The sequence below is a fragment of the Vulpes lagopus genome, chromosome 21 (assembly GCF_018345385.1).
Source record: "Vulpes lagopus strain Blue_001 chromosome 21, ASM1834538v1, whole genome shotgun sequence".
NCBI lineage: Eukaryota > Metazoa > Chordata > Mammalia > Carnivora > Canidae > Vulpes > Vulpes lagopus.
The window spans coordinates 41869564-41881994 of record NC_054844.1 but is presented as its reverse complement, the minus strand read 5'-3'; the positions used below and the strand labels follow the sequence as shown (position 1 = coordinate 41881994).

At 44.7% G+C, this 12431-nt stretch overlaps 1 long non-coding RNA gene across 1 annotated transcript; it reads left to right on the top strand.

Annotated features, from left to right (window-relative positions):
• The first annotated feature begins 4960 nt into the window (after window positions 1–4960).
• On the top strand, window positions 4961–11268 carry LOC121480276. Its single transcript, XR_005984924.1, has 4 exons — window positions 4961–5307; window positions 5778–5962; window positions 6077–6153; window positions 11210–11268. It is a non-coding gene; the product is annotated as an uncharacterized LOC121480276 (long non-coding RNA).
• Window positions 11269–12431: the final 1163 nt, after the last annotated feature.

Below are 12431 nucleotides of genomic sequence, written 5' to 3'. Positions count from 1 at the left end.
ATTACTTTCTCTCCGAGATACCTGGTTCCTGCTTGCTTCAGGATATTTACTTAATTCTAGAGTACACAGAAGTTTATTTCAGAGTTTCTGACCTTTTCTGTGAAAAACAAGCCTATTACATATTTTTCATAATTCTTTGTTGTCAGAAGGAAAATAGTCAAAACATTGTCTTCAGAAATCACTTGGAGGGGCACCTGAGCGGCTCAGTTGGTTAAGAGTCTGCCTTCACCTCAGATCATGATCTCAGGGTTCTGGGATCCAGCCCCATATCAGGGTCTCTGCTCAGTTGGGGGAGCTATCCCTCTCCCTCTGCCCCTCCACACACACTTGTGCTTCTCTCTCTTTCTCTGTCTCAAATAAAAATATTTTTTATTATTATTATTTTTAATTTTTATTTATTTACGATAGTCACACAGAGAGAGAGAGAGAGAGAGGGAGATACATAGGCAGAGGGAGAAGCAGGCTCCATGCACCGGGAGCCCAACGTGGGATTCGATCCCGGGTCTCCAGGATCGCGCCCTGAGCCAAAGGCAGGCGCTAAACTACTGCACCACCCAGGGATCCCTAAAAATCTTTTTAAAAAATCACTGAAATGAAAACATATTTCTACATAAAAATGTGTGTGCAGATGTCCATAGCATATTCTCAATAACCAATAAATGGAAACAGCCATTCATCCATCATTTGGTGAGTGGAGAAAATAAAAGGTGATATAGCCACACAATGGAATATTATTTGGCCATAAAAGAAATGAAATACTGATATGTGCTATACCATAGATGAACCTTGAAACATACTAATTGAAAGAAGCTTGTCACAAAAGGCCATATATTGTGTGATTCCATTTATATGAAAGTGCCCAGAATAGGCAATCTATAGAGATAGAAAATAGATTAGTGGTTGCCTAGGGCTGTGAGACAGTTGGGGGGAAATAGGGAGCGACTGCTCATGGTTACAGAGTCTTTTCAGGGAGTAATGAAAGAAAAATTTAAAATAGATTGTGAGGGTAGCCCTGGTGACGCAGCGGTTTAGTGCCACCTGCAGCCCAGGGTGTGATCTTGGAGACCCGGGATCGAGTCTGGAGACCCGGGATCAAGTCCCACGTCAGGCTCCCTGCATGAAGCCTGCTTCTCCCTCTGCCTGTCTCTGCCTCTCTCTCTCTGTCTCTCATGAATAAATAAATAAAATATTTTTTAAAAATAAAATAAAATAGATTGTGATGATAATTGCACAACTCTAAATATAATAAAAACCACTTAATTGTATACATTCGATAAATTTTATGAGATGTGAATTGTATTGTTAATAAAGTTAACAGAGTTGTTATTTTATTTTTTTTGCATATAAGATACTCGTTTTATTTGTATTTATTATTTTTTTATTGGAGTTCAATTTGCCAACATATAGCATAACACCCAGTGCTCTAGAGTTGTTATTTTTTTTTTTTAAAAGTTATTTGGGAACAAAGCTACTTGGGTTGATATCTGCCCTCCAACCCCGCATCAGTGTGGTTAGTCTTCAGTTGGAATATAATTAGGTGTTTTTATTTTTCCATTTTAGGATTCCCATCATTTTTCATTTTATTTTACATAAAACAATCTTTTTTAAAAAAATATTTATTTGACAGATAGACAGCGAGAGAGCATAAGCAGAGGGAGAGGAAGAAGCAGGCTCCCCACCGAGGAGGAACTCCAGTATGGGGCTCGATTCCAGGACCCTGGCAGCATGACCCGAGACAAAGACGGAGGCTTAGCCGACTGAGCCACCCAGGTGCCCCTGAGTTACATAAGACATTCTTTTGCATATTTTATGTAAGACATTAACATGCTTCCAAAAATCACAATTATACAAAAGATATATTTAAAAATGTATCACTTCTCTCTCCTTCTTTATTTCTATCTCTTACCACCCACTCCCCATAGATAACCAATCTCACTAGTGTCTGGCTTACTCTTCTGAAGTTTCTTTTTGCAGAAATAAACATATACATATGCACTTTCTTATTTGCCCTTCTTTTTTAAGGAGAAGGCACCACACTAGAGATAGTTTTACCTTAACATAGCTTTTTTTTTTAAATAATATATCCTTGAAATCACAACTTATCACTTCATAGAGCTCTTTGTCATCCTGCTTTACAGGTGTGTAGTGCTCCATCGTGCAAAAGTGCCCCAGTTTATTCAAGCCTTCATATGTATGAGCACCTAGCTTGAGAACATTACAAACAGTGCTGCAGTGAATTATCTTGTGCATCTGTATTTTCACATTGTCGGAAGTATGTCTTCAGGATGAATTTCTAGAGGTGAATTTCTAGATTGTTGAGCCAAAAGATAAATGCGGGTGTACTTTTGTTAGATATTGCCAAATTCCACAGGAGTTCTACAAGTTTGCATTCCCATCAGTAATATATGGAAATGTCTGTCTCTCCATGGCCTGCCCAAATGAATTGTGTTATCACATTTTTAAAGCCTTTGCAAATCTGATATGTGAGAAATGGTATCTCACAGTAGTTTTAGCATTTCATGTATTGTGAGTGAAATCAAACATATTTTCATATGCTTAGGGCTGTTCCTGCATATTAAAAATTATTAGTCAGTTTTCCTCATTTTAAAGTTCCTGAAGATTTGGGGAAAGGCTGAAAGATATCCTTGGACTTATCAAAGGATTCTGAATTAAGGGATTGATACGGGAAGGCTCCAGAAATAGAAACGATCATTTTAGCACGGGGAGATTTGTCAGGGACGAACATAAACTGTCCTATAAAATGCAGAGTAATTCTCTTTTAGAAACCTAGAAAAAAAAAAAAAAAGAAACCTAGAATGTACAGACAGCATTTTGTCCCTTTGTAACCCTCATTCAATTCTTCCCACAAATATTTTTCCATTCCACACTGTTCTTACCTTGGCTCTATGTTAGTCCAATCTGGTACCTCATTAAAGTTCCAGCTATCATTTGCATATTTGCCTTTCTTTCTTGTCCTGTCTAGCTGGGATGGTAGGCAGCGTAATGTTTCTCTTCCCCACGCCCAGAGATGTCCACCTCCTAATCCCCACAACCTGTTGGATGTGTTTTGTTACATGGCAAAGGGAAATTAAGATTGCAGGTGGAATTAAGGTTGCTCTCCAGCTGATCTTGAGATGGGAGGTTATTCTGGACTGAGTGGAGCCAGTGTAATCACACGGGCCCTTATAAATGAAACTGGGAGGCAAGAAAGTCGAGTCAGTTTCAGAGATTTGAAGATGGGGGAAGGGACCACGTGCCAAGAACCAGTGTGGCCTCTAGAAGCTGGAGACGGCAAGGGAACAGATTCTCCCTCGGACGTCCAGAAAAAACAATCCTGCCAGCCCTTGATTTTAGCCCATTGAGACCCATTTTGGACTTCTGTCCTCCAGAACTGTAAGATAATAAATTTGTATTGTTTTAAACAGCTAAGTTTGTGGTAATTTGCTGTGGTGGCAAAAGGAAACTAATATGAGGGACATGTGCCTGCCACTGTACACAGCCAGTCTGCCCCAGAGGCCGGGAGAGGGTTGGAACTGGACATGACAGCTCTGTTGAGCTCGCACAAAGGGAAATCTTTAGGACAGAATCCTTGGGAAGGAAGGAGCTTGAGGTGGAGCAGCCAGAGGGTCAAGAAGACTCATAAAAAAAGGAGGAAGATGTCAAGAAGAGAGACCAGAATCATACTATAGCTCATACAGAGTCCTTATATTTGGAAAGAGGTAATGACTCTGCAAAGAGTTTCAGATAGGGCCGAAACCCAGTGAAAATGGATTGAGGAGTGAGTGCGAAGTGGGAAAAAAAAAAAATTGGATTTGATATTTTTAAGAGATTTGACAGTGGAGGGAGGAAGCGAGCATAGCCATTTCAGGGGAAAGCAAAGCTAAGTGCGTTTTGTGGGTTTTTTGGTTGGTTGTTTTTTTGTTTTACTGGAGGAAGGTGGTGTGGATTTTAGGACATTTGACAGGGGAAAGAGTGAAGACGCAAAAGAGTATAACTTGGCAGGAAAAGACCTGAAAGAGATGAATCAAGAGCCCAGATCTGGTCCGGAGAGGACATGTGTGAGGTTCTTAAATTTCCAGAGCCACTCAGTGGTTCTCTTTTTGTTTTTCCTTCTGTGAAGGGAGCGGTGCAGCCATGTGCCGAGAGGAGAAGGGTGGAGATGAGCGTAGCCAAGGTTTGGCCGCTGCGGCAGCTGAGGGCAACTGCAGGATTTCTGAGCAGCCCTGAAAGTCTAACTCGGGCTTCGTGCTCTCTCCCACCGCAGCCACGGAGGAGGCGGAGGCGGGGACGGCTTGGGCGTTTCCCAGAGATACAAACCTGAGTTCGAGACAAGCGCCCTGTCCCCGGGAAGCTTTGAGCCGGGCTGGGGAGGCCGATGAGCAGCGCCACAGCTCGTGGAGGTGGAGGAGGGCGCCTGGCCTTGTAGGAGCCCGATGAAGGGCCTAAAAATCACACTGGAGAAACAAGGAGGTGCTTCCTGGCGAAAACGACCTTTGGGATATTTTAGAGAACTGGTACCTTGAGCTGAAGAGAGGAGAGGGTCGGGGTGCTCCCGGCAGGGGGCCCAGCTTGGGGCGAGGCCCAGGGCCAGAGGCCCACACAGCTCAGTGTGTGCAGCCAGGGGTGGCAGTGGCACAGCTCAGTGTGTGCAGCCAGGGGTGGCAGTGGCTTGAGAGGATGGAGCTACAGGGCCCATGGGGCCGGATCACAAGAGCCTTGCTTTTCAGGCTAAGGATTTTGAAGTTTCATCTGAAAACCATGAGAAGCCATCAAAGGATTTGAGGCAGGAAGTGTTTTTTGTTGTTGTTGTTTGTCTGGCTTTTTTTTGTTTGTTTGTTTGTTTGTTTTTAGATTTTATTTATTTATTCATGAGAGACACAGAGAGAGAGAAAGTGAGACACAGGCAGAGGGAGAAGCAGGCTCCATGCAGGGAGCCCGACGTGGGACTCGATCCGATCCCAGGTCTCCAGGACCACACCCTGGGCCAAAGGCGGCGCCAAACCGCTGAGCCACCCAGGCTGCCCTTGTTTGTTTATTTTTTGATTTTTGTTTTTTTAGGTTCTGGAGAGCAGCCCAGAGGACAGATCGGAGGGGTTGGGCTGAGGCCAGTTAATCCAAGTGAGGCGGGATGTGTGCGCACGTGATGGGGGAAGAAAGGAAGGGACAGCGTCTGACTGGCTGTGGGAGGTGAGGAAGACAGAAAGCTGGGATGATGGCCTGGCTTCCAGCTTCAGGGAGAGTGACAAAAATAGTTTTGCCATTTACTAAGATTTAAAAAAAAAATACAGAAGCAGCAGCAGATTGAGGGTAAGGAGACCCCGCAGTCAGAAATCGGCCGGTTAGTATGGGGATAGGAAGAGGAGGCCCGAGTGGGAGAGTGAGGACCGGCTGCTTCCGTCGCTGTCCAGCCTGGTTAGAAAGGGGCACCCTGCTGGCTGGCAGCCCGCGACAAGGCGGGTGGCCGCGGTAGAGGTCTCTAAGCGGGGGAATAGGCTTCATAGGGGAGGTCAAAGGCTAATGGCTGTTTCCAGAATAGGACTTTAGGGGCGCCTGAGTAGGTCAGTTGGTTAAGCGTCTGCCTTTGGCTCAGGTCATGATCCCGGGGTCCTGGGATCGAGCCCCATGTCTGGCTCCCTGCTCAGCAGAGACTCTGCTTCTCCCTCTCCCTCCACCTCTCCCCATGCTGGTGCTCTCTCTCTCAAGTAAATAAATAAAATCTTTAAAAGGAACAGGACTTCAGAGTTTGAATTTTCTTTTCTTTTTTTTTTTTTTTTGAGTTTGAATTTTCATCTGTGGCAATTTGGAAATGATGACAGCAGACTGAGGCACTTGGCATGTCCGTTTTCCTCTAGAAATGAGAGGTTTATTTGGAGGAGCATTTTTCCAGAGAGAGGACCTAGACCTTTCATCAGATTCTTAAGAAGTCTCTTAGGATCCTATAAAGATTAAGAATTGATACCAGGTAACACCATTTTTACCTAATCCTCACACTTTCAGACATATCTGTCATCCAGATATGGTTACGTGTTTGCTGTGTGAGCAAAAGACAAATGTTTCTCTATAAAATTTTAACCAGGATCCCAGAAGGCCTCCTTTCCAGAACTACAAGGGGAAGAAAATAAAAGCACAAGAGCAAAAACTGTGGGCTGACAGGTTAGTGACTTATTAGTTGTGTCTACTTTCTCCAATGTTTTCTTCCACTTTCAACACATAGGCAGATGAGATTGTGTGCATTAGTAAGAAATTTGATACAGGGCAACATTTATACTTATAAACAAATAATAAATATTTAATTTAATATTGCAGCTTTTGCTTTTTTTTTTTTTAAGGGGGGGGGCTATATTTCTTTGTTCCTAAGCTTTCGTGGACAATAAGGTTGAAAAGAAACTCTTCTTCTGGGATCAGAGTAAATAACCTGTTCCCATAACATGAGAAGTGAGATAGAATTTGTTTTTTTTGTTTTTTTTTTAATTTTTTTTAAATTTATTTATGATAGTCAGAGAGAGAGAGAGAGAGAGGCAGAGACACAGGCAGAGGGAGAAGCAGGCTCCATGCACCGGGAGCCCGACGTGGGATTTGATCCCGGGTCTCCAGGATCGCGCCCTGGGCCAAAGGCAGGCACCAAACCGCTGCACCACCCAGGGATCCCAGTGAGATAGAATTTGAAGCGAGTGCTGCTGCTTTCATAGTCCTAACACTGCCTGCTTAGCCTGACAGGGAAAATGTGAGCCAGGATTGGAGGGATTTGGGAAATGATGTTTGTGCCTTTAATACTCGGTGTAGAAGTTCTTTGCAGCATCCCACGTGTGCCGAACTTTTTATTGTCAGGGGCAAAAATGAGGGCTTTGCCAAGTTATTTTTTGTGGGACATTTCCTTAAAAGTGTACCGAGTCTCCAGAGGGGCTCCTGGGTGGTGCAGTCGGTTGAGCATCCAACTCTTGGCTCAGGTCATGATTTTGGAGTCATGGGATCGGGCCCCATGTTGGGCTCTGTGCTGGACAGGGAGTCTGCTTGGGAGTCTCTCTTTCCCTCTGCCCCTCCTTCTGCTTGCGAATGCACAGTTTGGCTATTGTAGACATTGTTGCTGTGAACACTGGGGTGCAGGTGTCCCGGCTTTTCACTGCATCTGTATCTTTGGGGTAAATCCCCAGCAGTGCAATTGCTGGTTTGTAGGGTAGCTCTATTGTTAACTCTGAGGACCCTCCACACAGTTTTCCAGAGTGGCTGCACCAGGTCACATTCCCACCAACAGTGCAGGAGGGTTCCCCCTTCTCCACATCCTCTCCAACGTTTGTTGTTTCCTGCCTTGTTAATTTTAGCCGTTCTCACCAGTGTAAAGTGGTATCTCATTGTGGTTTTCATTTGTGTTTCCCTGAAGACAAGTGATGCGGAGCTTTTTCTCATGTGCTTGTTGGCCATGTGTGGGTCTTCTTTGGAGAAATGTCTGTTCATGTCTTCTGCCCATTTCATGATTGGATTGTTTGTTTCTTGTGTGTTGAGTTTGATAAGTTCTTTATATATCTTGGATACTGGCCCTTTATCTGTCATTTGCAAGTATCTTCTAGGAGGAAGCTTCTTGAAACAGCCAGCAAAGGCTTTCTAGAAGGGCATTTCTTTATCTGGTCCTTGGGAAATAATCGTAGGTGTTGAAGAAATTGGAAAGTGTTGTTTATTTAGGGAAAGACACAGTGAATTTTGTTTCTGACAAGTTAAATTCTAAATATCAAAGAAATGGCAAAAGTGAGAGGTTTAAGAATCTTTTCACACAGGTGATGGCTCTCAGCCTAGGAGTATAAGCAAGGCTCAAGGGATTGAACACAGACCAGTGAGTCTTGGGGGACCATTCACAGTGGAATGATGGAGAAAAGACACAGAATTACAGGGACTTGGGCTTGAGAAAACCTCAAGAAGCACATGTGGGGAGGCCTGGGCTTTAGAATCAGGTAAGCTACCTAGGCATACCGGTGTGACCACTCACCGCGTGGCTTTGGGCAAGTGACGGAACATCCAGTGGTCTGCTTTCTCATTTGTCAGTTGAAGGTCATTTACCTGCCTTGCAGAGTTATGAGTGATGTAGGAGAGATGTTAGGGTTCGGTGCCAACCAAGAAGGAATTCTTGAGACATCTTTGGGGCAAAAAAGTGGCTTTATTAAAGTACAGGGACAGGATCTGTGGGCAGAAAAAGCTGCATCGGAGTCATGAGGAATGGCCCATTATATACTTTCAGGTTGGATGGGCGGGTGGGGGTCAGGGATAGCATAAGTCACTAAGGGATTTTGGAGGCAAGGTTTCCAGGACCTTGAGGGGGCTAGCTATTGTTGGGAAAAGTCATTTATTACTGTCTAATAAAACCTGAGGGATCCCTGGGTGGCACAGCGGTTTGGCGCCTGCCTTTGGCCCAGGGCGCGATCCTGGAGACCTGGGATCGAATCCCACGTCGGGCTCCCGGTGCATGGAGCCTGCTTCTCTCTCTGCCTGTGTCTCTGGCTCTGTCTCTCCTTCTATCTCTCAAGAATAAATAAATAAAATCTTTAAAAAAAAAAAAAAACCTGAGTCATGAGACCCTTCAGATGTATATTGGTGCGCCATATGCCTGGAGGATGACTGCCAACGTGTATCTTAGGGGTTAGAGGTAAAGGAAGTTTCCAAATGAATATTTATTTATTTATTTATTTTTAAAGATTTTTATTTATTTATGAGAGACGGAGAGAGAGAGAGAGAGAGAGAGAGAGAGGCAGAAACATAGAAAGAGAGGCAGGCTCCATGCAGGGAGCCTGATGTGGGACTCGATCCTTGGACCCCAGAATCCCACCCTGGGCCAAAGGCAGGCGCTTAACTGCTGAGCCACCCAGGCATCCCTAAAGGAATTTTTATATATTAAAAGTCTGACAGCATCCTGGAGGTTGGGCTAGGATTGCCTCTTGCCCTTAGCAAAGTATTAACATCGAGGCAGCTGAGCTCCTAGAGGAATGTCACTCTGCCTGTTTCAAGGACTTGTGAATGAGCTGTAATAAGGAAATATATTATTTAAAGATTTTATTTATTCATGAGAGACACAGAGAGAGGCAGAGACACAGGCGAGGGAGAAGCAGGCTCCCTGCAGGGAGCCTGATGTGGGACTTGATCCTGGGTCTCCAGGACCATGCCCTGGGCCAAAGGCAGACGCTCACCGCTGAGCCACTCAGCTGTCCCAGTAATAAGGAAATATAATAATTTCTCTTCTGCCTGTTTCCCACATCAATGAATACTATATGAAATAATTCTGTAAAAAGTTGGTGCCTGGCATAAAGAAGACACATAATAAATGGACATTTGTATTATTAGCTGTTAACGTTATAGAATAAAAAGATCGTTCCAAGGCAAAGGTTGACATCAGTGTCAGACACACTTCAAAGATTGAGAAGGGGCTCAGAGGTTTAGTGCCACCTTTGGCCCCGGGGTGTGATCCTGGAGACCTGGGATCGAGTCCTACGTCGGGCTCCCTGCATGGAGCCTGCTTCTCCCTCTGCCTGTGTCTCTGCTTCTCTCTCTCTGTGTCTCTCATGTATAAATAAATAAAATCTTAAAAAAAAAAAAAGATTGAGAAGGACACAGCTTGAATTACAGCTGTCGGATGTGAGAGATTTTCACTTTAGGAAGAGTAAATTCTGAATGGCAGTTTTCCTTATTTTTAGATAATTCTCTACAGGTTCCCACATAGTTTCCTTTAGGGCCAAAATAATACCTTGCTCAGTTGGCAAATTACTATGGGTTTTTTGTGTGTGTGTATTCTGTTCATTAACTGAACTAAAAATTGGGAACACTGGCCACTCTACATTCATTTCCTGTGCCTTCAATTAACACGACCTCTCCTCTTGATTCTGGTGGTTTCCACGGATAAGGGAATTCTGATTATTCTTTTTTTTTTTAATTTTTTTTAATTTTTATTTATTTATGATAGTCATCACAGAGAGAGAGAGAGGGAGGCAGAGACATAGGCAGAGGGAGAAGCAGGCTCCATGCACCGGGAGCCTGACGTGGGATGCGATCCCGGGTCTCCAGGATCACGCCCTGGGCTAAAGGCAGGTGCTAAACCTCTGCGCCACCCAGGGATCCCCCTGATTATTCTTAATTTGCCTGAAGGCTTTTGGGTTTAAGTATCTGTTTTTTTTTTTTTTTTTTTTTAAGATTTTATTTATTTATTCATGTCAGACACACAGAGAGAGACAGAGACACAGGCAGAGGGAGAAGCAGGCTCCATGCAGGGAGCCGACGTGGGACTCAATCCTGGGTCTTCAGGATCAGGCCCTGGGCCGAAGGCGGCGCCAAACCGCTGGGCCACCCTGGCTGCCCGGGTATAGATATCTAAATAATTCAAGTGACACTTCCTGAACAGTTTTCTTTTTTGCCTTTGTTGACATCAGGCTGCTGTGATTCATCCCCCCTCTCAACTGCCATAACAGATTAACAAGAATTGAATTTCAGTTAAGTTCTGGCTTTTCTAAAGCAACAGCAGAGGGAAAGGCTTATGTTGACCGGTCAAGAGTACAAAAGGAACTATTACACAATGTTTGCTTCACTTGCTGTTCAAGTATGAAATATGTAGGAATTCAAAAGGAACAATTACAATATTAGAAAATTTGGGAACAGGATGTTTTATAATATAAACATAAGAAGTTTCAGTGGTGCTTTGTCTTGTGTCGTTAACCATTAAAATGAAGTATCGCGCTCAAGGGTCCAGGGACTTAACAGGATTGGGAAGCAGCTGCAGTAAACAGTATTCATCCCGATCCTCCCCTCGGACTCACCCTGCCTGCCTTCAGATCCCTGAGCAAATTGGCTTTTATTTATCTATGGCACAAGCGGCTCTGTTATGCCGAAATCCTAATGGCCCCTGGCATTCAGATTGAGTGTCACTTTCTCAAGGAAGCCTGGGATCCTCCTCCCCGACTGGGTCAGATTCCAATTTTCCCAGCCCCTGGCACCTCTCCCCCGTGGCTGGCGAGCCTTTACCCGGCTGAGGGCCCCAGAGGGCAGGGAACACGTCTAGCTGATTCAGCACCAAGCCAACACCAAGAGCAAAGTACACGGTAGCTATTTGTTGAATGAAGGTCAACATTTATTAAGTACCAAGTGTTTCACTTCATGAATTCCTCCCAATAACCGTTGGGTGGATATTATCCTCATTAACAGATGAAGAAAGTGACATGAGAAAAATAACTTGCCCAAGGTCACATCGTCAACAAATGACACAGCCTAGGACTCGACCGACGTAACTTTGATGCCAAAGCCCGTGTCGTTTTGTCTTTTATCTTCCTCATCGCATACGGTGATCCTAGTGAAATGCCCGTGTTCTCAGCCTGGTACTATGTGATCTGCCACAGGAAGGCAGACCGAGGGTCTGATCCAAATGCAGCGCTGTGGGTTTTTTTAAATATTTTATTTATTTATTCATGAGAGACACAGAGAGGCAGAGACACAGGCAGAGGGAGAAGCTCCATGCAGGAAGCCCGATGTGGGACTCGGTCCCGGGACTCCAGGATCACGCCCTGAGCTGAAGGCAGGCTCTCAACCGCTGAGCCACCCAGGCGTCCCCAGTGCTGTGTTTTATAGTGAGTATATGCGGTGCCTCCTCAGCGTCCGTTTCTGCTTTCCCTAGTCACAGGCCCTGTTCTCATTTGGAGAATATAGAACTCTCTTTGTCTCGGCTCACTTGGTCTGGGGGTGCTGAGGCTCAGCAGTGAAGCCTTGTGAGCTGTACTTGAGCAAGTCAGCACGATCCATCTGGATTGAACACTGTGACTGGTGCAGGCATGGACTTGGACCCAGTACTGTCAATCTGAGCCAACTGAGACTCAGTCCAGAACTTTGGTTGGAGTTTGTGCAAAAACAGACTTGATCCCTCCAACTGGCCTTGGCCTCTGAAAGCATGAAGATTGGCACTACTTTCACAGACTCCCCGCCCGGTAGGGCAGACAGAAGGGCAGATGTGACATCTGATAATATCGGCTGAGCCCTGCTCAAGCTGTACCTGAGGCTTTCTGTCCCTGTGCTTTTCACTAATTTGAGTCATTAAAGTCCTTTTTCTACTTAAGCCTTTTTGGTTGAGAGTTGCGTCACTTGCCATCAAAGAAATCCTAACTAGCACCCGGGAACATGTTTTGCCTTTTTCTCTTTCCATTTTGCATGGATTTGGGTCACTTCCACAGGCTGTTGGAATGGCCATAAATGCGTGTCTTCTGGCCTCCGAGGAAAGCAGTGAGGAGGTAATACAGCAGTGACTATGTCGAAACAGGTTTTGTAGTTTGGGGAATCGGGGCTTCTAAGACCTGCTCAGTAACTTGTGGAATGTGAGAAACTTTGTTTCTCTACATCTTAGTATTGTACAGAAAGCGACGATAGTATTTGCCGTGCCACTTAGACAAGAAGGAATTGATAAGCGTTATCTTTGG